The 27,858-nt window shown below is 37.3% G+C and overlaps 1 long non-coding RNA gene across 1 annotated transcript in view; it reads left to right on the top strand.

The window, feature by feature from the left end:
• LOC143661415 (uncharacterized) overlaps positions 1 to 26,961 on the top strand; it is a 46,928-nt gene extending 19,967 nt beyond the window's left edge. Inside the window, exons 2-3 of the long non-coding RNA XR_013164570.1 lie at positions 25,896 to 26,045; positions 26,879 to 26,961. This is a non-coding gene — a long non-coding RNA (uncharacterized LOC143661415). The remainder of the gene's footprint in view (positions 1 to 25,895; positions 26,046 to 26,878) is intronic.
• Positions 26,962 to 27,858: the final 897 nt, after the last annotated feature.

Here is a 27,858-nt window from a genome sequence, read left to right on the forward strand (position 1 = left end):
ATGCTTTTTTAGTGAAGAAGTCTGACCTCACTCTGTGTTATCTTCACTTTGCCTTTCCTGCTCCATTGCCCTAGGCTCACTTTGAGTTCATAGTGATGATGTCTTTAATTTTTGAAGCACAGTATGCATAATTAAATACAGTAAAATAATTTAGAATAATTTCATACTTGTAATTGGAATTTTTTACCAATGGAAATTGGGGGAAAAATCTCAACAGTAAAGCATATTTGGACTGATGGAATAAGAAATAGAAAAGAGCAGGTACAGTTGTAGGGATTGATTCACTTTCATTCCATGGTTAAGGTTTTCCTGCTAGTGCTGTTTGAATGGTGTTCAGATATTTCAGTCCAGGATTTCATGAACCTATGGGCCATGAGTTAGAAAGACTTCCCATTTTCTATGCCTTGCCTTAGATTTATCAGTCTAGCATTTTTTCGATGGCATTTCATACGTCCATATAAAAGGAAATAGAAAGAGGGGGGTCATTAACTCACCGTGAGACAGATGAATAAATTATGGCGAGCATGTGGAAGACCATGCTTGTACCCGGATGGGCCTATGTAGAATAAATCATGCCACTCCAGATGAACAGTGCTGTCAGCACCTGGAAATATTTGGCTAAATGTACTTGACTGCCATAGATGAAACATTACAAGAAGAATAATGGTGGTTTGAGTGGTCAGTATGGGATAAACTGGTATGCATTCATTTTCAACTCCAATTAAACCACCACGTTTTCCTATCTTCCTCACATGTATGAATATCCCTTCCTTTTTTCTTCAAAAAGGATGATGGTTAGGATGTGACCAGGTAAGAAGGTAGAAGGAATGCTTACCTCCTAATTAAAATATTTCTATCATTTCTGCCGTGATACTTTATGCAAAGTTTCTATTTAAGTTTATTGTTTGTATTCCTGTATCAGGAAATTATGGAAATGTACACAATTTTGCAGCAAAGAGACCTCAGATGTGAGTCATTTAAATATTATGAAATGACAATTTTTCTTGTAAAAGAAATCATGTTTAAGCAGTGCTGGAATTGTTTCCAAAGACCAGATACAAGTTCTACTTCTATACCTTACTGGCTGTATGATGTTGGATAAGTCATCTCAACTTTCAGAGCCCTATATTTCCTTTTGGGAAAGTGGAGATCTTCTCCATATTATCACATTTTACTGGCGACACAAATAAATATGTACAAAGTCCACGAATTCTGGGGTGGTGATTATACCTAGTGAGTCACATCCAATTCAGCCAAACAAGTAAATTTTCAAAGCTTCGTTTTGTTGAGGGAAAGAAAACCACCCCGTGACTTTAGTTGTGAAGAAATGCTGTTGGAGATCAATAACCCAGCAGGTTCCCCCTACCTCAACATCTTTTATATCAATAAAAGTATACAATTATGGGATGGAAAAACATGATATTTAGGTAAATTCCAGTAGGACTAAAGACTATATTCCAGCTTGATATATTCAGAGACAATTTGTAGGTAGCATGTTAAAACTTGCCCTTAAAGACTATTAATTTGTTATGACTGAAAGAAAACAGCTGGGGCCGAGGACTGACTTCAAATCACAGCTGGGCTAACGGCGGCCTCGCACCTCCATTCCCCACCAAGGGCATATCAAGTCAGGGACACCATTCTCCACCAGTAACTATTTCAGCCACCCAGAAGTCTCCCAGTTTGTCTTTCTGAGTTATAATTCTCTGCAGTAACTAGCTCTAAGATGCAAAATTATAAACTAAGGTTTACATATACAGTACTTCTTTTTAACTTTCTTGGCTTCTTCTACTGATCCAGGTCTTGATGAAATATTAAAAGAAAACCATTAAATCAATTTGTACTAATTAAGAGTTCTAGTGGGCTATTTTGACCTGACTCTGCAATATAGGTATCAATGCTATGTTCTTAGTCAATGTGCATTTTGGTGAACCATTACGACATATGAAATCTTTAAATTTGGTGCAGAAAAAAGACATTTCTTAAGTTTTTGAAACCTCATTGGGTATATGAGTATAATTCCAGTAAGTTTATAAGCAGATGTGTTTCATTGTGGAAGGTCTCTGGCACTATTCTCTGAGACCTGACCATACACGGTGCCAGGGCTGTACCTCAGGAAGTTAAAGGAACTTGATTCGAGCTGGGGAAAGAGAGTTCATGAGAAAATAAATCATTTCCTTCCCTCATCAAACTCAGCAATTTTTCATATTTTTTCCTTGAGCCTTTGGTGATGATTTAGGTATGTCCTCTTCTTCCAAGTTTCTGAAATTTCACCAATTCTGAGAAGAGGGAATCTTTAAAGTTTTAGTATTCTGGGAATATTTCTCTCCTTCTAAAATTTGTCTCATAGATTCCTTATGAGTATCAGCTGGGAAAAACATTCTCAATTTTCTTTCTGTGGTGGCACATGGAGGCAAATACCAGAAATTTGGGTGAATCTTAAGGTGGGGTAAACAGTCATTCCCCCACCCGCCTGTATTACTTAAAAGAAACCATTCCTAAATAGATCCTGCTTATTTCTTGTTAGGGTTATTCCATGATATTTTTGCTGCTGCTTAGAATGAAGCATGTATATGTTACTTGTTTTTAAATATAAGCCGTATTATTCGTATTTAATTTTTTTTTCATTTTTCACCTAAATAAAGTTCACATAGCATAAAAGTCATCATTCTAACTAATTTAAAGTGAACAGTTCATTGGTTTTAGTTTACTCACAGTGTTGTACAACAAGCATCACTGTTGAATTCCAGATTATTTTTATCTTTCCTAAAGAATCCCCATAAAATCCTTAGCAGTCACTTACCATTCACCCCAACCACTAATCCCTAGCAGCCACTAATCTTTCTGCCTCTGTGGATCTGCCTATTCTGGATATTTCATATAAATGAAATCATACAACACGTACCTTTTGTGTCTGGCTTTCCTCCCTTAGAATAATGTTTTCAAGGTTTGTCCATGTTGTAACATGTATCAGTACTACATTCTTTTTAAATAACTGAATAATATTCTATTGTTTGGATATACCCCCATTTTTATCCATTCATCATTTGTTGGTATTTGGCGTTTTTTTCATACCTTTTGCCTATTGTGAATGACACTGCTGTGAAGTTCATGTACATGTCTTTATGTGACCATAATGTTTTCAGTTCTCTTCAGTATACACCCAAGAATGGAATTGCTAGGTCATATGGGAATTCTATGCTTGGCTTTTATAGGAACTACCAAACTGTTCTCTAGAGTGACTGCACCATTTTACACTCCCTAAGCAATTGGCGAAGGATCACATTTTTGCCAACACTTGTAATTTTCTGTTATTATTATTATTTCCATCTTAGTGGGAATGAAGTGGTATCTCCTTGTGGTTTTAATTTGTATTTCCCTAATGAATATTATGCTGAGCATCTTTTCATGTGCTTATTGATAATTTGTCTATCTCCTTTGGAGAAATATTTAGCCAAACACTTTACCCATACTTTAATTGGATTTTATATTTTTGTTGATGATTTGAAAGATTTTTTTAATATATAAATTCTGGGTACTAAACCTTTATCAGGTATATGATTTGCAAATATGTTCTCCCGTTTTGTGGATTGTCTTTTCACTCCCTTGATAGTGTCTTTTGATATACATAAGTTTTTAATTTTGATTAAGTCAAATTTATCAATTTTTATTTGGTCGGTTGTGCTTTGGGTGTCATAGCTAAGACATTGTTGCCTTATACAAGATTACACAGATTTACACCTGTGTTTCTAAGAGTTTTATAATTTTAGTTATTACAGTTAGGTCTTTTATCCTGTTCATGTTACTTTTTATATATGATATGTACTAGGAGTTCCATTTCACTCTTGAATGTTGATATCCAGTTGTCTAAGCACCATTTGTTGAAAAGACTATTCTTTTTCAGTTAATGGTATTGGCATCCTTGTCAAAATTCAATTGATTGGGGTGGTGCCACAGTGGCTCAGTGGCAGAATTCTTGCCTGTCATGCCAGAGACCAGGATTTGATTCCTGGAGCTTGCCCATGCAAAACCAAAACAAAACAAAACAAAAATTCAATTGATCAATTATGTCTGAGTTTATTTCTGGACTCTCAGTTCTATTTTGTTGAACTATATGTTTATCTTTTTGCCATTTCCACATTGTTTTAACTACTGTAACTTTGTAGTAAGTTTCGAAACCAAGAAAGAGTGTCATTCCTCCAACTTTGTCATTTTTCAGGATTACTTTGGCAATTTGGGGTTACTTGTAATTCCATATAAGACTTAGAACCAGTCTGTCAATTTTGCACATAAGGCAATTGGAATTTTGGTAACGATTTCACTGAGACTGAAGATGGCATTTGTGATTGCTGCCAACTTAATGATATTAAGTTGTATAGTTCATGAAAACAGTTATCATCACTTTTTTTAGGTCTTTAATTTCTTTCTACAATGTTTTGTAGCTTTCAATAAATGCCTTTCATCTCCTTAGATGAATTTAATCCTAAATATTTTATTAATTTTAGCTCTCACAAGTGGAGTTTCTATCTTAATTTCATTTTCCAATTGCTATTTGCTAATGAATAGAAACACAACTGCTTTTTGCGTATTGATCTTGTATCATGCAACTTTGCTGAACTCATTTCTTAGCTCTATACTTACTTGTGAGCACAGATTATTTAGTTTTCTACATAAAAGATCATATCATCTGGGAATGCAGATAGTTTTACTTCTTCTTATTCAACGTGGATGATTTTTATTTCTTTTTCTTTCCTAATTGCCCTAACTAGAACTTCCAGTACAATGTTAAAGTGGCAAGAGCAGACATCTTTGTTTTGTTCCTGATCTTAGGGGGAAACATCTTTCATTTGACTCATCATTCAGTGTGATGTTAGCTCTATGTGTTTCACAGATGGCCTTTGTGAGGTTGAGGAAGTTACCTTCTATTCTTAGTTTTATGGAGCATTTTTATCATTAAAAAAATCTGGATTTTGTCATCTTTTTTTTTCCTGCATCTATTGAGATGGTCATGAGTTTTATTCTTTTATTCTATTAATATGGTGTATTAGATTGATTAATTTTTGTATGTTGAACCAAACTTGATTTGCTGGGATAAATCTCTCTAGATCATGGTGACTAGTCCTTTTAATATGCTACGCGGTTCAATTTGACAGTATTTTTAAGGTTTTTTGCGTCGACCTAAAGGATACTGGGTTGTGATTTTCTTTCCTCGTGATATATTTTCTGGCTTTGGCCTCAGAATAATCCTGGTCTCATTGATTGTGTAAAGAAATATTCTCTCTTCTACTTTTTTTTGATGAGGTTATGAAAGATTGATGTTAATTCTTCTTTAAATGTTTAATAACATTCACCAGTGAAGCCACCTGGCCCAGGATTTTTGTTTGCTGAAAGTTTTGATTACTGATTCAGATTTTCCACTTATTACTGAATCAAAAGATTATATAATTTGTTGGCATACAATTGTTCATAGTATCCTCTTATACTCCTATGTTTCCTTTAAGATCAGTAGGTAAAACCCCACTTTCATTTCTGATTTTAGTTACTTTAGTTTTCTCTCTGTATCTCTCACTCTGGTTCCTGCTCTCACTCTCTCTTTTAATCAGTCCAGTCAAAGTTTTGTGGTTTTTGTTGATCTTTTCAAAGAAACAAGTTTTGGTTTTGTTGATTCTATTGTTATTTGAATTTTCTAGTTTTTTTGTTTTTTTTTTTCAATCTAACCTTTATCTTTTCCTTCCTTCAACTGGCTTGGGGTTTAAGTTGTTTTCCCTATTCCAGTGTCTTAAAATGGAAGGTTCAGGTTTAGATTTTAGATCCTGCTTCTCTTTTAATGTGAGTATTTACAAATATAAATTTCCTTCTGAACACTGCTATACTACATACTTAAATTTTGGTGTGTTTATTTGTTTTTATTGATCTCAAGTACATTCTGATTTCCCATGTGATTTTTTTCTTTACTCTATCAGTTACATAGAAATGTGTTAATTTCCATGTATTTGTGAATTTTTGGAAAGTCCTTCTGTGTTTTCTAATTTAATTCCATTGTGGGTAGAAAACATTCTTTGTCTGAGTTCAAACTTTTAAAATTTATTCAGTCTTATTTTGTGACCTAACATTGTCTATCCTGGGTCTGAGTTCAAACTTTTAAAATTTATTCAGTCTTATTTTGTGACCTAACATTGTCTATCCTGTATAATGTTCCGTGGTCACTTGAGCAGAATGTGTATTCTGTGGTTGGGTGGGTGTTCTACATGCATCTGGTAGGCCTAGTGTTGTTCAGGTCCTCTGTTGAAGTCTTCAGCTATTATTATTGAGCAGTCTATTTCTCCTTTCAATTCTGTCAGGTTTTGTGTCATATTTTGCAGCTATTTTGTTAGGTGCATATATGTTATAACTGCTATATCTTCTTGATTGTTTGACCATTTTAGCAATATATGTCTTTTGTTCTCTCATAATTTTGAATTAAGGTCTATTTTTCTGAAAATAGTTTATCTACTCCAGCTATCTTTAGGTTGCTGTTTGCATGGAATATCTTTTTCTATCATATAATTTTCAACCATTTCATCTCTTTGAACATAAACTGAGTCTCTTATAGGTACCACTTAGTGAATCATGCTTTAAAAAACAAAAGGAACAAAACAAAGCATTTTACCAATATGCCTTCTAACTGAAGAGTTTTAGCTGTCTATCCATCCATCTATTAAATATAATACAGACAAGGAAGACTAAATTCTACATTTTACTGTTTGTCTTGTTATGTTTTATGTTGATTTTGTTCCTCATTTCCACCATTAGTGCCTTTCTTTGTGTTAAATAAAAATTTCTAGTGTAGCACTTTAATTCCTTTGTCATTTATTTTATTATATATGTTTGAGTTATTTTCTTAAGAATTGCCTGGGGATTATTATTAACACTTTAATTTAGCACTATCTAGTTCAGATTAGTGACAACTTAGTTTCAGTACTATGCAAAAGTTTGTTCCTATATACCTCCATCTTTCCCTTTATGCTATTATTGTCCAAATTACTTCTTTTTATATAGTCTGTTCATCAACATGGATTTATAACAATTTTTATGCAGTTGTCCTTTAAATAAAATATAGTAAAAGACAAAAAAATGCATTAAAATTGACATTTTATTTACTGAAGTAGTTACCTTTACCAGTGTTCTTTATTTCTTCATAAGGATTCAAGAGATGAATTCTGAGTTTTTAATCTTAATTTCTCCTTGATTTTTGTAGGATAGTTTTGTTGAATGTAGAATTCTTGGATAACTGCTATTTTGTTTTTGTTTTTTTTCCAGCTGTTTGAATATGTCATATCACTACCTTCTGGCTTCTGTGTTTTCTGATAAGAAATATACTGTTAATCTTAAGAATCCCTGGTATGTGGTTAGGTACTGTTCTCTTGATGCTTTCAAGATTCTCACTTTTTTTTTGTCTTTTAACAGTTTGATTATTTTGTGTGTGTGTGTCTTTGTGTGGGTCTCTTTAAGTTTACCTTACTGGAATACGCTGAGCTTTTTTGATGTATAAATACATGTTCTTTTTATTTATTTATTTTTTACATGGGCAGGCACTGGAAATCGAACCCAGGTCTCCAGTATGGCAGGGGAGAATTCTGCTACTGAGCCAGTCACACCACCCTAGATGCTTGTCTTCAACCAAATTGGACAAGTTTTGGGCTATTATTTCTTCAATTATTCTCCCTTTCTTCGTGTTCCTCTCCATTTTTTTTTTTCAGTCTTTTCTCTTTCTGTTCCTCAGACTGGGTAGTCTCAATCAAACTATCTTCAGGTTTACTGATTCTTTCTTCAGCCTACTTAAATCTGTTGTTAAGCCTCTCTAGTGAATTTTCCTCATTTTGGTTATTTTACTTTTCATGTCAAGAATTTCTATTTGATTCCTTTTTATAATTTCTACCTTTTTATTGCTATTCCCTCAAGATTTCTTTTAGTTCTTTGGGCATGGTTTTCTTTAGCCCTTTGGACATATTAAAAATAGTCAAATCTAAAGTTTCTGTCTGGTAATTCTTTCTTAGGTCATTCCTGATCAGGCACACAGTTCTGGACATGTACATGGCCTTCTAGATGCCAAGGAATATATCAGAGCCTTTCAAAGCTCTTATTCCCCAAAGCCTCTCATTCCCCATAGTTTCTCCCCAACCTTTTTGGTCACACTCTAGTTTGCCCCAACTGTTATCCATTGCTTCAGGCAGTTGCAACTAAATCTTGTCCTTTAAGGGTTCTTGACATATGCTTCTGGAGTTAGCACTGTGAGACTTCTGTGTTAAGTGAGATAAAGGGAATCCCTTTGAGCTAGCATATCAGGAAGCCACTAGTCAGATCAAAACAAACAATCACAATTCTTTACAAATGAGGTCTGTACTTTGCCCTTTGGTGCTGGCACCTGAATCTGGAATGTGATCTGTTACCTTCAAGGCCCCACTGAGCTGAATAGTGGGAGACAGGGCCAAGGTAAGTTAAAACAGCACAAAGCTCAAGGATCTTATTGAGATTCAACTGTTTTATCTTGATTAAGCATTTCCCTAGTTGTGTCAAGTGTTTGGTTAGTTTCCATATCTCTGAAAAAGTTTATTCCTAAAGGATTTTTTTTTTTTGCTGATTTATTCATTTCTTTTATGGAAGGATAGATCTTAGAGTTCCTTTCTCTACCATTTTTGCTGAGGTTACCCAGAAAAGGTCTTAATTTTGTTATGTTTCTTTTAATGTCCAGTTTACTGCATTCTCTTAGTCTATGTGTATTTATTCTATATATAATCTATGTATATTATTTTATGTATATGTATCCTCTATGATCTTGTTGTATTTTCTCTGTATTATCATGGAACTCACAAGGAATGATCCTCCTGCATTCTCTTTCCCACAGATATGCTTTTTAATTGCTCTCACATATTCTTACAATAATGAGAGATTCCACTGAAACAGTGACTAATAATACAAGTTACTTGAGGCTTCTTTATATTGTTTCTGATTTTAATGAAAATAAGTATCATCTTGCTGTTGTATTTGATGCTTATTTCTTTAATCAGATGTTATTAACATAATGAGGTAACACTCCTTGACCTCATTTTTTCAGTAAAATAAGATCACTATTAAATAGAAAAGTATTTTTAAATAATTTTGAATGAGAATTCCAGTCCTAATTTGCTAAGAAGTTTTATTTGAATAACCATATGATCATATGAATTGTATCATCTTTTGATTTTTTTTTATTTTGAATTTTTTCTTTCCCTAATGTTAGTTTCTTGATACTAAATTTACTCTCATATTCAAATTTCCTCAGTATTGCTTAGCAGTGGGTTATGATTCCAATGTTTGTTAGCTCTTAGAAGAGAGAGATCAAAACTTAGAGAGATAAAAATGAACAGATTCCTAATGACATAATTTTAATTCATAGATGTAACTATGATTGAAGCCTGACTCATCCTGGAACTTTCCTATTATAAGAACCAATATGTTTTCATTTTTTATTCATTAAATTTCTATGTGGTTTTTGTCATTTGCAACATATAGATTCTGAAGAAATATTGATATTTGAATTTTCATATTTGATAATCAAAAAAACATGTAATAAAATTATTTGAATTCAAAGAATAACCACTAGTAAAATCAAACCATTATGTACTTTACAGATCACTGGGACAAACATAATCAAATAAAATACATTCCAATAACAAAAGCAGACACATATTAAACATTCAGGAAAACTTTAAATATAATACATAAAACTTAAGGGAATCAAGATCAGACCTAACAAAAAAAACACCAGTATGCTGATTACAAGAGATATACCTAAAACAAAATTGCACAAAATGGCTATAAAAAGAGAGTCAAGAAGCATTCATTATATAAAAGTAAGTTAAAAGAAAATGGAGGTAGTTTACTTAAAGTAGATTCCAAGGCATAAATAAATGCTTTAAATGTGTCAAGTGGGTAATATTATATTGATAAAAGTACCAAACCACAAAGCTATGACAACCATTAATTTTCTGAATCAAAAATGATAGCTATCACTCGAATAATAAACCTATAGACAGTGAATTAAAATATTTTAGATTTAGTAGATTAGAAACATATCTTTCCAGGAGTCTATTCAAAATATTTACATATTAGATTTACATTGAGTAGAAATAGGAATGAAGCTGATCTGGATAGGACTAAGGTATATCAGAAGGCTGGGTAAAGGATGATATCATCCATATTTGAAAACTTCAAATTCTGTGTGAGACTAAAGGGAGAGATGTTCATTTGGTGCAAAATTTATATTTTGGGTAGTGCATTTCCTAACTTAACTTACTTGGTCAGTTTAGTTGAACACTCCAGAAAAAGAAAGAAAAAAGAAAAACTCGTACATGCCATACCCCTTACCCCTCCTTCTCATTAACCACTAGTATTTCAATTTACTCAATTTATTTTAACCTCTGTTTCCCCTATTATTCGTTTATTTTTTATCAATATTTTTTACTAATCTGTCACACCCTAGCTAAAAGGAGCATCAGACACAAAGTTTTCACGATCCCCAGTCACTTCTTCTGCAGATCTCCTCTTCTTTGATTATATAGTATTTTGAGAGCATCCTTCTTTTTCATATTCTTTGTAAACCATGGAAAGAGGAAAGAGATACCCAGGGTAACTTCCAGTGGTGGGGAAATGAATTTCTTTTTTTCTCTCTTTATTATTCACTCTGGGCCTGGGCACATCCTCTTTTCAAAATCAGCTTCAACAGTGGTAGCTATGTAACACTTGTCCCACAAGTTTCAGTATTTAGTAGACATTCACCTAGTGAAATGACATGGGGATGAGATAAGAGTTTTATCTTCATATCTGGTTCTCTATAACATTCTAAACTGGTAAAATATAAGGACAGCTGCATATTTCTGTATTTCCCGTACCCTATATTTGGAAGAAAATGCCCAGTGATGTAATTTTTTTGTATCGCCTAGTCTCCCTTCACCCAAGCACACTGTGTGCAACCACTTTTCATTCCTATTCTTTTGTACAAATTCAGTCCTGCAATAGATGTATAAAGATTGGCGGTAGGGGGTTGGATTCCTGTGTGCGCCTAACAGTGGAGGTATGCCTACCTGTTCTTCTGTTTGGCAGGTGGCAGACAGTGGGGGAAGGGTGAAATAATGTCCTACGCTAATTCTTTGACTGTTTCATAAAAGGTTGCTTGGGAAGTTACAAGTGTATTTTTCTTAATCCAGCACCTTGGTCTCAGTAGTAATTGGAAATGCCAGACTTAGGTTTCTTTCAGTCTTCATTTTTGGAAGGTGTGAATTTTCATCTTGTTGTGTTTCTTCCTAGGTATTTTAGTGATAAATTGGAGAGGTTACAACAGAAGTTTCCAGCCAGATGCACTTTAAGCTGGAAGGGGAGAGTGAGTTCTTTGTGTTCACACGTGTCTCAGCCAAAGTGTGCTATCATACTGCTTTGGAGTTCTTTCTTTTTCTTCTTTTTTTGTTTTTCCCCTGGCAAGACCCCAACCCTGACTTGAAATCTTTAAAGCTGATGGACTATAAAGTAATCAGATTCATTTGACACTATGTAAAGCACAGGGCCTTTGGGTTTCATTATTTTGCTGGATTTAATGAGCCATATGAGGAAAAAAAATAGCACTTCATCATCTCAGGATGTTTAACACAAAGACAATTAGCAGCACAGGGAGATGTCCAATCTAATCTGAGGCACTAGCAACCCTTAAGGGTTAGTTGCGCTGTCCAATGTGCTCCCTAGGAGTTGTGGGACTGAGACTGCATGGTTTGGTCCTGGCTTTGGATGAAAACTAGAGCATGAGCGATCCTAGGGATGAATGCCCTGGGTATGCTCTGTGTGTTGACTACATCAAATGTACTTTCCTCTTAGGTTTCACTTTATAAACTTGAAAAAGTCCAGGGGTTGCAATTAAATGAATGAGTCACCAAGCGAAAAAATTCCTCATCAGCATAGCACATCTGTGGGACAAATGTGGGAAACAAGTAAGAGAAGTCACAAAGGTTGCTGACACGGACCACTCATTTCACTTCCTTCTGGAAAGGCATTTCGCTTCTCTGAAGCAGAGTGCAAAGGACGAAGCTGACGGTCTTGAAACACGCGGACACAGGCATGCACATGCATACATGGGTTGCTTTTGTTTTCATCTACCTGCTCCATGTCAATGTTATTTTAAACAGAAGGCTGAATGCTCACGATTTAGTCTGATTAAACAAACTCCCATCTAAGGAACATTGAAGCACACTCTATGGAATGCTTAATTCTAGGATTGAATATTCATTAACAGTAACTAGAATCAAACCTCTGGTAATGGTTAAACTTGTAGAGAAATACATGAAATGGAGATGACCCTATGCCATGTATGCCTATTTAAGTCTATGATGTCACTTTGTGACATAAAACCACACTCTGGTACTGGGCTTTGATAGCTTTCCATTATGTGGCCCATCCTACCTGGCCCAATCAGGCCTCTTCTGTGTCTAAAATCCTATTCCCTTCCCCTGTTCTTCTCGATCAGTGCTTTCCAATAGAACTTTCGGCAATTATAGAAATGCTCTGTGTCACAGTACCCCTTTTTAATGTGGTTACTGTGACAGAACCGAGTTGTTCATTTTCTTTCATTTTAAGTAATCCAAACGAAAATGTAAGTAGCCACGTGTAGCTAGTGGCTACCATATTTGACAATGCAAAGTGTGGTCCCTCTAAAGTCGCATCCCCTGGGAACTTTTAGATACACAGAATATCTGACTCCCCCTGAGACCTGCTGAATCTAAATCTGCAATTTAACAAGACCCCTAAGTGATTAGCTTGTTCTGGGAAATATCAGGAGCACTGCTCTAGACAACTACCCATCCTTCAGAATTCAAGTTGAGTCACTTCTCTGCTGACTTATCCATCAGGCACGGGAGTCACAGTGCCCAAAGCCCACTAAAATGTTTTCATTTCTTTTAAAATCAGAAGAAGCAAAAAATGAACTACTAGGTCAAAGGAAATGTTTTACTATGTAGTATTAAGATTACATTAATATTTATATGGTCATATATGATTAATTTATCCATCAGTTTGGCTGGGGTTACAATGCTTAGCTGTTTGGTCGAAAACAAACACAAACAATTGCGTAAGCCAATTCCTTAAAGTAAATGTCTTAAAGTCGTCCCACATACCCTGTTGGTTCTGTTTCCTTGGAGAACACTGACTCATACATCATATTATACTAGTGCAATCATAGGTATAATGTTTGGTACTTTCTTTGGAGAAAGGGGCCCATAAAGGCAAAAGTGCTGAGAGCCCATGAAATTCACAGTGTGACCCACTGATGCCCTTTGCCTCCCGAGTCTGGCACAGCATCAACTCTTCTGGGCTACTCCGTCTGGCTGAACATTCTCATAACCCTGTGCTATGGTTGTACGTTTATAACCTCTTCCCTGTTATCATTTGAACCCTTTAAAGGCAAAGCTGCACCTCATCTGTATCTATAGCACCCAGCCTGTGTCCCATAACACGAGCGCTCTATAAATATACAAAAGAGGGAAGAAAAGAAGACAGGAAGGCAAGACTAGATTCTAGTAGACTTGCTGTACTAGGGGGAGTAAATACTTGCCTTCATGTACCTTAAGTTGACCTTGATAAAATGAAAATTAAAATCTAACCCGCAAAGTCATTACAAACCAGATTCTCACTGGAAGGTACACTGCGTTTCCTGAGAGGGAACTGTGAATAAGTACTATGATGAAAAGAAAAGAGTGTTGTACTTCAGGTTAGGGCACCTGGGTTTTCTTCTCTGTTGTTTCACTGACTAATTGTTTTTTTGTAGGGCAAAACATTTTACTTTTTGATGTCTCAATTTCCCACTGATAAAATAAGAAAATGAACAGCTAATTCTTTCTGAATTCTTACAATCTGCCGCAGGCTCTTCTAACAAGAGTTAATTCTTGTAATGAATTGACTCATTCATTCTTCATAAAATCTAAATTGTTATCCTGTTTTACACATGAGGAAGCCAAGGCAAAGAGAGGTTAACTAACCAGCCCAAGATCACACAGCCACTAACTGGTGGAGTCAGGACTCAAACCCAGGCTGTCTGACCCCAGAGTCTGAGCTGAATCATTACACTGTTATCAGAGATAAATGACTGCATCTTCCATGGCATGAGACTTCTCATATAATAGTGATATTAAAACATGCAAGTGTAGATTCTCATTTATTCATCCACTCATTCATCCGACAACACAGTATCCTGTGATGTAATATCAGGGTGTTAATGAAGGATGCAAAGCACAGGATCCAAAAATAAGTCATGATATCATATATTAATGTTTTATTGATTTGTTTTCCATCTCCTCCACCGGAGCGTAAGGCCAACTGAAGGCAGAATTCATTGAATAAACATCTGTGGAATGGGTGAATGAATAAGCAAAGCTATTCAACCAGGCCCCCGTGTTTGGGTTTTAGAAGGCTTATGCAGTCATAGAAGCAGAGTCTCAACAGGCTGCTGTTGTTGCTATTTTTGTTAGTTTGTTTTAATTTTGTTGTTGTTGCTATTTTAATAAATCTTCTTTGTTCTTATTTTAAACACATCTTCTCAGGCAGCTTATCTGTGAAAACACCAACATTATTAATATTTTGAATAGAGGAAGGGGTCTGCAAAGACCCAGAGTCTCAAAAAGGTAGACACCGTCATGTCCATTTAAGTGGCCTTCCTTAATTTTGAAAACTCTCATGTTTCTTCTTCGTCTCTTATCCTGCTGCTTTGGTTAATATACCTGCCATACAGCTGTTTTTCTAGCATGACCATCAAACTTTTCAGACCTGTCCTGAAGCAGTCACAATTTGGAATCCTTTAGAAGTTAAAAAAAAAAGCAAGTAATTCATGGTAACACAAGGTATAGATGTGCACTATAAATAGTGGAATTAGGCAGTGAGGGCAGATTTCATTTTTGTATCCAACCAGAAGAAAACTCTTATTAGGAGACTGCCTGAGTGTAAAGACAAACACCTCCCATTAGGCTTACTAAAAAAAGCCAGCAGGGTACTCCAAATTGAAAAGGAATAGAACCTCTTAAGGGTGTTTTTAATATTTCCTTTCCAATTCCCTGTTGTCATTTACAGTGTGGGTAGGATAAGTGAGCCAGCACATTTTTCCATGCAGGAGCAAACGTGCCTGTATGTAAGGAAAAGTAAAGTATACGCACTTGGTTAGAAAGAAAATAACCAACATTAATACCTTGAAAGAAATTATTCAGCATTTTATGTTGCAGGTATGTTCCTGGATTAAATATAAAGGTTTCAAAGTCTATGACTATATTTTGTCTTTGGCTGATAGAAAGAATAATTGAGAACAACAATAAAGCATTGTTTCATCTTTTTCATTTGTCACATTTTTAAAAAGAATCATTTATTTTTATTTAAAATTCAGGGCAAATGTCAAAGTTACTTTGACTTCGAGTCTTCTATTAATACAACACGGAAGGGTCTGAAATTTTAACTTTAAAGAATGTTTTGACATTTTTATCCATTTCGCTATTCAGTCTATTACTTTAATGCCGTCAGAAATTGTGAAAAACCTAAGGATTTTAAATGACTGGAAAGGGAAAGCACACAAATGATGTGTGGCCAGGAGTTATAAAAATATTCCCCCTTAAAGGGATAAGGTGGCAGCTGTGTGTGTTGGTGGCTGCAAGAGCAGGGGTGGGGAGGAGAGGGGTGGAGAAAATAGGGGGTGGCGTGTGGGAAGGTGGAATGAAAGAGGGTTTTAAGGTAGCCTTCTGTTATCTTTAACTGCGCCTTGTTTCTTGCCTTCTCTCCCTTTCCTTTATCTTTTTCTCTCTCATTCCTTTCTCTCCTCCTTCTATCCCTTCTTTTAAGGAAATAATAAAATAATTCCCTGTAAATTTGAGAATGGCAGGGGGTGGATCAGTGGGGTTTGGAAAAACTTGATAAACTACAGGCACAAACTGTTGGACGTATTTTTATGTATAAAATAATGAACACCTACCGAGTCACTCCATGCATTTTTTCCCCCCATTTTGACAAGTGACAGATAAGCCTAAGGTGAAGATAGATACCGAGACAGTGAGCTGGTCAGTTGTGAAAATGGCCTTTCTTAGCGCATCAGCCAAGTCCCAGACCTCTTTGTCCACCCTCTAGAGACTCATTTTTGGTGCTGTCATTTCTTCATAGACTTTCCGAGGTACATTTCTTCTTTTCTTCAACTAGTTGGCTCCCCAGAGTGAATCATCATGCTTGGTTCTTACCAAGAAATGAAGTACCGTTGAATGAAGCTTTGTTAAAAAGATACAAAGTGTGTCTTGTTAATGTTCAATCTGTCAGTCAATTTCACCACTTCACAGTCTATCGGTGTTAAGTACCTTACCACCTCATTCTCAGAAAATACGGAATTCATCATTCAGAAGCTACTTCCAATTTCCTTCCCTCAGCCCCTGCAAATTCTTCTTTATCCATACTCATACTTGTCTTCTCATGTCCTATGTCAGAGAATGAGATTTATCTGTGTTCTAGATTCTGCATACTGCCGCAGACGCTGTTTCCACTAATTTTGACCCATTCCCAATCCCCACCCCCCACATTCCACATTCTTTGCCCTCAACTTACCTATTTCAAATTTTTTTTCTCTTTAGCCAGTAAAATATGCAAAGCAACCACATAAACAACAATAAAATAAAATTTTCTTTAACCCTATGCATGCCTCTCTCTAATTATCATCCCATTTTTCCTTCTCACAGTTAATCTCTTTGAAAAAAGAGGCATGTCATTGGCATCCGCTATCTGATGCCATTTAATTTCCACACCCTTCTTTCTACTGCATCTGCTATTGCTAAAGTCAACAGTTGATGTAATCGAATTGACACTTTCTAGTCCTTACCTTAATGACTTCTATTTGACTTCATGCTTTGGCCACTCACATTTCTTGGAGCCTTCACTTCCCTTGGCATCCAGATCAATTCTTCTGATTTTCTTTCAATTTCCTTGAAAGCATTCTTCTTTATCTATTCCTCTCAGTCTGCTTCTCCCTTGGAGATAATGCTGCAATGCACCGCCCAGATACCACTTCAGGAATGAAGGACTAATCTTCCAACTGCTGATCCTCAGCCACCAGCCCCCTTAGGAATTGTCTTGTGTGCAAGCAACTGCCCTGACTAAGGTCACATCTCATGAAGGGACAGGTTGCAACTAATGACTGATCAACATGGGGGAGTATAAAGTCCCCCTAAGCCCAAACCTGAGGAGTCATTCCAGCTCTCTGGGGTTGGCTGATGGCTTAGATGGAACTGTACTACTGCTCAAATTTGCCTTCTGTCCACTCATGTTTCCTCTCTTTCCCTTCCCTAGGGGTTGATTCCATGAACGCTTCATAATTTACCTTACATGATAGTCTCCATCTCTGAGTTGTTCCTTGGGAACCCAAATGGCAATGCCCCTGAAATGACTGACTAAAGGGATCACTAAACAAGGCTAATGACTGCTCTAAAAATTATTGATCTGGCCTTGTTGGAAATGAAGAGCTGGCTTAGTGTCTGCACTCAAATGCTATGTAATCTAGTCTAATCTAAAGAGAACTATGGGTAGAAAACATAAAAAAAGCAAGAGATGTCAGAAAAGTAAAAATGTTAATTTTGTACAAGACCATACCATCTATAATGCATCTTAGCCCCCCAAATTCCCTTATAATCTAATGAGAGAGGCAAAGTTAATAAAGTTGCAAGAGAATAACAAATAACATCATTATCTGTAGTCATAATAACTTTTGCATAAAACTCTGAAGTTTATAATGAAGTTTTATGAGCATTATCTCATTTGGTTGTTAAACCATTGCTGTCAGTGATGGTATTAGCGCAAGTTCTCAGGTGAGGAAGTAAACTCAGAGTTTAAGCGACCTGTCTGAGACCCCACAGCCAGGACACAGCAGAGTTTACTACATTCAGCATGGGAAAAAAATGAGAGCAGCTGCATTAGCAACTGCTTTTGTCATTTGTGTATCCCCTGATGTGGTGCAGGGCTGACACAGCTGGAAGGTGATGTGCCTTTGTTTCATTTCTCCTTCAAGAATAGTTTATAGAAAGAGAAAAAAAAGATCTTTAAGCAGCACTGTCTATGCTCAAGACCTAATTATATTTTTATTTTTTTCAGGATTTCTAAGTTTGATGTCTTTTGTTCTTTTTATTTTTCTTCTCCTTACCCTTTTATTGACACTGTCTTCTCTTATACTCATAGTTTTTAAGCCAGCACTGCCCAACAGAACTTTCTGCAATGTTGGTGAAATGTTCTCTCCCTGCATTGTCTAACATGGTAGCCACTAGCCACCATGGCTCTTGAGCACTTGAAGTGTGATTGAGGGTATGCCTTTCAAATTTCATTCCATTTTAATTAATTCTATTTTTTAAAGAGCCACATGTGTTGGTGGCCACCTATTAGAGAGCTTAGTCAAGAGTACTCTGGTTTCAGAGCCCAGTTACCTCTCAAGTCTCCTAATTTTCTTCTCCCATTCTCTTTTCTCCCCGTAAAGGTTGCTATTCTGCCCTTTCTCTCTTTACTGTTCTTGTTGCCTGCCCAGCACCGTGGGTGCTGCTTCCCACCATGCATGTCCAAAGAGGGAGAGGAAGCTGTGACGGTGGACACACCTGGAGTGTTGCCAGGCACGTGCCTCTGGGTTAGGGACTAAGGTAGTCTTTGGATGGCACTTTCTGTTAAAATATCATAGAAATTTTCTGAAATTCACCTTGATTTTTTCTCATAATGTGGGGGGAAATCCTCTCTTTCAAGCCTTCCCTGGTTTGTATAGTTATATATCATTGGTTAGTTCACCATCATTCCAAGTAAATGCTTTGACCTCTCTCAATCATGTGTCACCTTCTTTACTTAGTAAGACACCTTTCCATTTGTCCCTATCTAAACTCAAAATGTCCCTTTGCCTAGTGTTTCTTACACAAAATTAAAAAACACCTCAATTCTGTGTGTCCCCGTAGCTGTCTGTTGAGGTGGCCATTAAAGCTGCATTCCTGTGATAAGGATTTGTGAGTCTCTGTTGACTGAATTTTGGATTCTCTGAGATCAGAATCATGCCACATGCATCTTGGTAATGCTCGCTACTGAACAGAGTGCCTGGCACATAGTAATATCTCAGTAGCTCTTCAAGGAACTGATACATCCACTTGAAGTCTGAATGTCATACCTTCTCTTAATTAGTCCTTCTCCTTTCTTTCCCTGAGACCCCACTCTGAGAAAATGGTGTGCAGATATAAGAATTCCATTCATATCCTGCCTTACTTGTCCTCCTTCCAGTACTCATGTAGACACCATGTAAACAAATGTGATTCCTAGAACATTCATTTATCCATTTATTTCTCTGTGTGCGTATGTTATTGCTTTTTGTTTCTGGGATATTTGTTATGCATTTCTTTTTATTTTTCATAAATAATACGCCTGATACAATATTATCTATTAAACATCTCCAAGAGTCAGAAGGTATTATTGTGTGGCTTGCATCTTCTTTACCATCTTTGTGTGCCTCGTCTTGCCTCCACCTCTTCTGTTTTTCATCACTATCCTTAATTATGCCAATACATCCATGATGAGCCTGCCCTAAATTGCAAATCTCTGTAATTATTATCTCCTGCATATGCCAAATGCATCTAAATTCACAAAAGCTCAGTATGCATTCAACAAGTTATTAAACACTAAACCAAAATGTGTTTCAACACTTATGCATGTCAATTGCTACAGTAAATAAAGATTGCTGGTGATGACAGTTATGTATTTTATTTGGTCATTTCTATTAAAACATTTGAGATGCTGAATTTAAAATAATTCATTGTCTCAAATTAGTTGCCTTTCCTTGGTAGTTTTAACATGACTCTTGGATGCCTTTGGCTCATGATATGATGCTATATTGAATGTTTCTCTAACTGCAAATTTGATTTTCAGGTCACTAGACTTATCTCCTTGTGCACTATTATACTTGTCATAGAATATCCCTGCAATTGCTCTTTGGATAAATTCGGTGACCTATGGGAATGATATTTAAAATATTTTAACAACCAGTGGGACAGCAACCAATTAGAGCAAACACCTGCAGTAGCACCGGAGCTAGGTTCTGGAGCTGCTGTTGGGCCAGCCCTTAACGCTTTAGCTGCAGGGGAATTCTCAGATGTACCCAAGGTGAGACGCCAAGATGGCAGGACAATGATGGGGTGACCTTGAGGAGACTCAGGACAGCAGCTATTTGCCAATTGGTATGGAGTAGTTCAACATCAGTGCATACCTGCTGAATATCAGCTTTGGTGACTGCTTAGGAGACAGCAGAAAAGAAAGTAATTGTTCAGGCTTTGAGAATGTATCTTAGCAGAGCTCATATTCAGGCTAATGTTGTTCACCTCCCTGTAAACTTTTTTTTAGCTTGAATTTATCATTAAATAGTTACAAAGAGGGACATTTTCTGCTTGGAGCTAAAGTCATCCCATTCTTCTGAGAGGGTCATAATACATTGTCTTCTGGAAAGAAGACCTGAACCCACAGAGTCACTCTTCAGAACTTAGGTTGGGAATTGGGATCCTTTCCTACCTGACCCTACTCCGGGAATCCAAGCTTAAATTCAGTTCTGTGTATGCCCACAACACATGGGTTTCCTCATCACACGTCTATCATAGAACATTGATTGACATTGTTTGTGTGTTGTTTCTCTCCTGAGTCTAGATTATGAGATCCTGGATGGATTTAGATTATGGTTAGTTCAAATATGGATTTAATAAGCACATGACAAGTGAATTGAGCCGAGTCCTCTCCCCACCCCCTCTCTTGGCATTCTCCCCCTGCACCTTTTTAAAATTTTACTTCCAACTCTTTCCTACTGCTCCTGTTTACATTTCTAGGGCCACTAGGAAATTCTGATTCTGGGATTATAACCCTGATTCACAATTTGGTTCTTTCTTCATGCTCCAATCTATCCTACAAAGGAAAATTGCCATCAGAAGAATATTTCTAAAACATTGCTCCCATCTTGTTGCACTCTACTGAAAAAAGGAAAGATGAACAAATCCAAGAACAGGGCATGGGATCAACAGTCCAGGTAGGCTTTTCCTTTTCATGATCTCCAGAGTCCTTTAGTGCCATTCCACCATCTACAGCTCTGGCTTATTTCATCCTACCTCATCCCCTGTCAACACACACTGCAGCACACTAGTTGGCTTTCTTTTCTTGTCCCGATAAAATTGTCCTTGACTTCAGACCTCAGTTGATGGCTGGGTAATGTTTTGGTCCCAGGTTTTGAACACAGGCTGCCTGGGGTTGAATCCTGCCTCCACAACTCAGTAGCTATAACAGCAGGTGAATAATTTAACTCTGTTGTGCCTCAGTTTACTCATCTACAATAGTATTTACCAGGTAGGTTGTGTGAGAACTATCAATTAATATGTAAAGCACATACAGTGGTACTTGGCACGTAATAAGTATCGTATTAGCATTTGCTATTATCATCTTCTTCTTTCAGATGAAGAAACTAAGGTTCAGAGAAATTTAGCCACTTTCTCAACATTGTAAAACTCATAAATGGCCAGACTGCTTGACTCCAAAGACTATGTTATTTTTATCATGACACATTATCTCTTGGATGGAGAAAGACAGCTTTCTTATATTCATTAACTTATTTTCTCTAAGACATTAGGTGCTACGTTCCTCAAAGGAGAGTTTCTAGGTGTATAGGTAGTATTGTTGAAACTTAACTCACAAACTCAAGTGTGAAAGAAAATCCATGTTCTCCTTGCCTCTGTTCTTTTCTTTTCTTACTAACATAAGATCATCTCTAAATCTTCAACCCTATGGTTTTCTTAAAAATATAATTTCTGTCTCCATTTGATGTGTATCATCAAAGCACTGGGGAAGCCAGTACATTCACACCTATTACTTCTAATCATTCAAATGGTCCCTGCATGTTTTCTGATTTTCTTTATTCAGCATGATTCTGCAGCTGGAGAAACTTCTCTAAGTGCAGGAACTCTGCTCTTAAGGTTCAGCCACTGTCTGTGCCTCAGCAACAATTCACTGCTTGGTTTTGGCATCTTCCCCACGTGGGGTGGCAGGTTCCTCATGCTCCTAGAATCTTCAGCCTCTTGCAGTGGATTTAAAGAAGCTCAATCTCCAAGTATAATCCTTTGATGTAAAGAAACACTGAAAGCCTAAATATTTTACTCAAAATGGTTGATGAAATAATATGGGGTGAATAAAAATATTAATGAATTATCATGTCACACCAGCATATGAATGATATGGCAATGCTATAATTAAGAACAGGGAGCAAAGTATTTTTGGTGATCTGGTAAATGCACGTGGATGTTTAATGCAGAATGAGGTGGTGTCTATGAGGCCTGAACTTAATATCAATACTAGTTTGCTGTAATATGGCTTGTGCAATAAAGAAAGAGGAGAGATGAACTATGAGGTCAATTGCTACCTAATTATTTTGTGTTTCATCTTTTCAGGAAACCAGAAGGTCCCACAATGTCAAGGTCACACTTGTTAAATACCTTGCATTTATCCTCTTTCCCACCCCTGCTCACCTCAACATCATTAGCCCAGCCATAGGGTTTTGTGCCCACTTTCTTTTGAGGAGTAATTCCCACTCAAGCTGACTTTTAATGATAAATAGGAATAGCTCAGCATGAGAGATAGGGGAGTCAAGGAAAGAACATTTCAGGAAGAAGGCGCAGCATGTGTAAGGGCACAGAAGTGAGAAGGGTCATGCTTTGGCAATTTCAGACAATCCTCCAAAGTAGATTATAATGGCCAGAGAGGAAAGGAAAGGAATGACCACAGGCAGGGTTGGTGAGAGACAAGGCTAGAAAGGTGTACAGGAGCTGGGTATAAAAAGGCAGTGTTGAGAGGGAAATGTTCATACGTTCCAGTACAATAGTGATGGAAGGATTTAGAGATAAGAGAAGGAAATTTGCCTCTGTACAGAGGATAATGGTAGATCATTTTCAAGGACCTTGAAGTGGGATGCAAATATGGGCTCAGCAATGGAGATGAGCCTTGCATAGGGAGAAACAGGGGCTGCCTCTTTTCATGTGTAACATCTCAGAACCTCTCACAAGTTTTATTGTAGGACATTTCCCACACAAGTTTTTTTTTTTATAACCACTGCAATGACCTTGGGGAAGCACTGGAGTGAAGTTTTATGGTAGAATCAAATCCTATTTGTTATGAAAAAATAAAAGCCTTTAGGCAGGACACGATGATATTGGAGACTATCACACACTCCTAAAAAAATTCTATTTGATAACCTCCATCTGAGTCATAATCCAGACCACTAATGATTTGAAAGTCTGTCCCAGCATGACTTTCTCCTTCTAGCAAGGCTCAGTCAGAAGCAGCCAGCCCATTGCTCAGTGATCAGAATCCATTTGCAACTGGGGCTCTTTGTGCAACACTGCAGGCATGAGGCACAGAAACCCTAAGATCAGATTAGCAAGGAGTTTATCCTCTTCTCTCTGGCTTCCAGCATTAGCACTTCTAATGATAAATTGGAGATGCTGATCCCCTGAAGCAGAGGAAACTTCCCTAAGGAGGTTAAGTGTGAACCAGTTAGCTTTCCAATGCAAACTTACCAGAAATACTGCTTTCTTCCTGAATGCTGGTAGGTTTAAAATGCTGCAAAATCAAGCAATTAGATGAATAGCTTACTTTCAACTATTTGTAAACTTAGTAACGTCAATAAAATGTAAGCCAAAGAAGTTACTTAAAAAATGGTCCTTTTAGTACTTTGCATTATAAAACTAGATTATCTTTTTTAAAAAATTTATTGCTCGTAGAATAGCACTCCATAGCTCAGGTGTGTGAGAATATTTTATTTTATTTTATTTTATAAACTATATATGACTTATCATGTGTCTGACACCTTTCTAAGAGAAAATCTAACCCTCTGCCTAATTTTCAATACTTCCCAATTTCGTAGCTGAGGAAACTGAGGCAAGGGAAAGAATAATTTTTCCAAGGGCAACTGAAAGTTAATCTCAGACAATTCTGGCGTTTTCCCCCATCACATGGCACAGTCCACATCAAGTGTTCCCTGAATATCAATTGCCTTATTTGTTCCTCAGTGGTCTTTCCTTATAATTCTTGTGTGAGCAACCCCTTGACTTTATCCATCCAACCCATTTGCATCTATCAGACCTGGCTCTGGCTTCTACCTTGGCCCTCTCTAAGGAAAATCAAGCCTCATGTCACTATTTTCATGCCAGACTGTCTAAGACTTCATCTTCCCAGATTCACTATTGAGACCTCCACCCCCCAGGGTGTTGTTATAATCATGCTATGAATTCCTTCATTCATTCAACTGATATGTATTGGGCACCTCTTACATGCAGATACTATTCTAATCACTGGGAAACAGTTGTTATTTATACTGGCAGAATTCTTCCATTCTAGTGGGAGCATACAGATGATAATCAATTACCAAGTAAACAACAAAACATAGATAGGGATAAGGGTTGTTTGGCCCTTCACCATATATACTTTTATCACTCAGCCTGGGTTCCTTCCAAGAGTGGTGCCGGAGCCAAGCAGCTCTGTGCTGGAGATGATCCCAGGAAGCTGGAGTGAAAGGATGAGGAGAGTAGAAAAGGGAAAGAGCAAAACCCACATAAGATCAGATAATCAAGTTGATCACACCACTGAGCTCCTGGGGCTCAATTTTGCCTGTATCTTCTGAGAAGGTTCTAGAATGTCTTTCAGATTTAATACTTAAAGGTTGAAAGGGAAAAGCTGGTTTACACTAGCTTCTGCACTTCCCCTCCTCCCTCTTATTTGAAGTTTATCCCATTGGATTAGCTCCTCTGCACCTTTAGGCTGCACATGCCTGCTTACCGAGTAGCACCCAGTCCATCAACATCCCACAGCACAGTATCAGAAAAACCCTGGACAGAAGGCAGTAGGTATGCACCTGAGGCAAGAGGCTGACAAAGCAGTATGAATTGACATTCACGTGGGACTGTTCAGTTCTGCCATGCCTGGAAGCAGAGGGTAGGCCAAGGTGATGAGAAAAGACAAAGAGGTCTCTGACTTAGTCCACTCCTTACCCTTTGCATACCCTTTTATGCCTACATGAAATCAACTTTGTGAGTCTTCAAGGTGGTGATATTTTCCTGCTGGCCAACTGAGTTTGGAAGATGATTAGTTCTTCGTGGTTCCTCACTAACTTTACCCTCTTTTGTTACTCCTTGAAGGAATTTATATTTAAACCAAGTGAGGAGCTGGCATCATTAAAGCTGTACATTGGAAGGAAATTCAAGAGATGAGAGAGAGCGTCAGAGGGAGGAAGCCCAGCTAATGATTAAGAATATAATCTCATCCTGCAAAGCGATCTGCATGTTTTATTGCAATTAAGTATTCTCATGAGCCTTGACACATAACTTCTATTCTTGGGTACCTAGCTCAGATAAAGTGTCATATAGATCCATAAGGAAAATGTGTGAAGACATTATTATAGCATTGTTAGGGTAGTGGTGAGGAGTTAGAGAAAACTCAATATCCCTCAACAAAAGAATGGATAAATATATTGGTTTGCATACCAGTACAATCCCTCTAAGAAAAATCAAAGTAATAGTCACTTAAATGCAACAGAAATGTATGCATATACCCCCTGTAACAGACATCGAAGCTTCAGTAGTCCAAGGCTAATAAGTCTGTGACCCACATTCCTTCTTTTTCTGTTTCTCTGCTATCTCAACACATACTCTGCCTTGTTGGCTAAAACAACTGCTCTAGCTCTAGCTAGAGAGCAGAGAGGAAAGGAAAAGAGGAAGGTATTTCTCTTGTATTTAAAAGCAGAAGCCAGCCATCTGACACAGTACTCCTCCTTGTGTCTCACTGTCCAGAACTTGGAGCCATAGAGCCACACTTGGCTGCAAGAGGCTCTGGGAAACGTGGCCTGCAGCTGGACAACCATGTTCTCAGGTGACCACCATTGCATAAGGAAGAAGGAAGAAGGATTACTGGAGAAGAATTAACCCTCTCTGGCACGATGAGTAAGCTATGACAAATATATATTTTAGAATAAAATTCCAGAGAAATTAGCAGGGACATATTCAATCATATACACCAAGTATTAATTAATTTTCTCTCATGTATCGGGTCCCTGGGAATATAAAGGCAACTAAAAACAAATGTACACCCTACTCAGTGCAGGAGAAAGGCATTACAGAATGCATGTACAATTTCAACTGCTACAGATGCAGTGAAGGAGAAAGCTATTTTTCCTATCTATTATAGGGACATTTAGCAGAGAAAAAGCCCTTCTGAGAAAGTTGTAACTGAATTGACAGTGATTAGGAATGAACTATCTAGAAGTACAGCAGGTGAAAAGGCCCTGTGGCAGACTAGGCATAGAAAATATAATGCACTGAAAGAAAATGAGTGGAGCTGGAGCAGAAAGAAATGGAAAGCATGTGGTATAAGTCATTGCGGTGATTAGGTAAGGACTAGACGGTATAGGATGCTTAGGCTATTTGAGGGAGTTTTTTCTTTACTTTAAAGTGAAGGAAGCAGATTAGCTTCCTATTGCTATACTGACAACTTGCAGAAACTAAGTAGATTAAAAGAACACAAATTTATTGTCTGACAGTTCTGGAATTCTGAAATCAGTTTTTTGTTTGTTTTTGTTAAAGTCAAGGGCTTGTTCTTTGTGAAGGCTCTTAGGGGATAGTCAGTTTCCTTGCCCTTTTTCGCTCTTGTGGCCACCTATACTCTTTGATATATGGGCCCTTTTGTCTGGCTTCATCCTGCATTACTCCAATCTCTGTTTCTGTTATCACATCGCCTTCTCTGCTGACCCTGATTCCTCCTACTCTCCTCTTTTAAGGACCTTTGTGATTACATCAGTCACAGTCCAGGATACTGGCCCCATAACAAGATCCTTAATCACATCTGCAAAGTCACCTTTACCATACAAGGTAACATTCGCAGGTTCTGGAGATGAGGATGTGGGCATATTTGGGGAGCCATTATTTACCACAAAAGCCATGGAATTTGTTTAAGCAAGAAAAATGGTCCATTCAGACGTGCTTTTTTGTTTTTTTAAATCACTCCAGTTGCCCTGTAGAAAATAGGAGGCAACCAGGCACATGTAGGCAAACAAGGGGGAGGCCAGTGCAATGATCCTGGCAGGGGGAAAAGGAAATTAATTTCATCTGGGAGATGTAAGCATCCTGGCTAAAAGGGTCCCCACCAGAGTGTCCAAGAGTCTACTTGCTAGTTTGAGAGAACCTTAGATAAACTCTCAGTACAGATTCTGGCTTGTCCTGGCATGCGAGAACTGATGTACACATCCAGCCAAACCCCACATTCAGTGAGGTCATATCAATGGCTTGAAGTCTGCCATAGTGGGAATATTTACACCATGGAAATTAGTAAACACTACAAATCAAGGCCCCTCCCCACCCCAAAGAGCCAATTTTCCAGTGCTCCGCTGACACTAATTTAATCTACTAATCAAAGTAAGTGATCTCCCCGCCTTCTCGGTTTCTACTTCCAGAAGCATGGAGTTCACTCCTCACCCAGCTGTGACCAGCCCTGATTCTTAGATATTTTTTTGTGAAGACAGACAAAATAATAATAGCAGCTGACTTTTCAAGGTGGTACTCTTTCTCCCACTTTAACATTTTCTGGGAGTTTTACAATAAGCATGCAATACTTTCATAAATAGAATATGTTAAAGTCAACTTCATTTTTGAAATATTAATTTTTAGGAGAAAATCACACAGCACCATGTAAATGAGGATGAGGACACAGTGGAAAACTTGTGTCATGGTGTTGATGACTAAGTTGTGACCTAATTACAAC

This window comes from Tamandua tetradactyla, chromosome 2, assembly GCF_023851605.1.
Source record: "Tamandua tetradactyla isolate mTamTet1 chromosome 2, mTamTet1.pri, whole genome shotgun sequence".
NCBI classification, from domain to species: domain Eukaryota; kingdom Metazoa; phylum Chordata; class Mammalia; order Pilosa; family Myrmecophagidae; genus Tamandua; species Tamandua tetradactyla.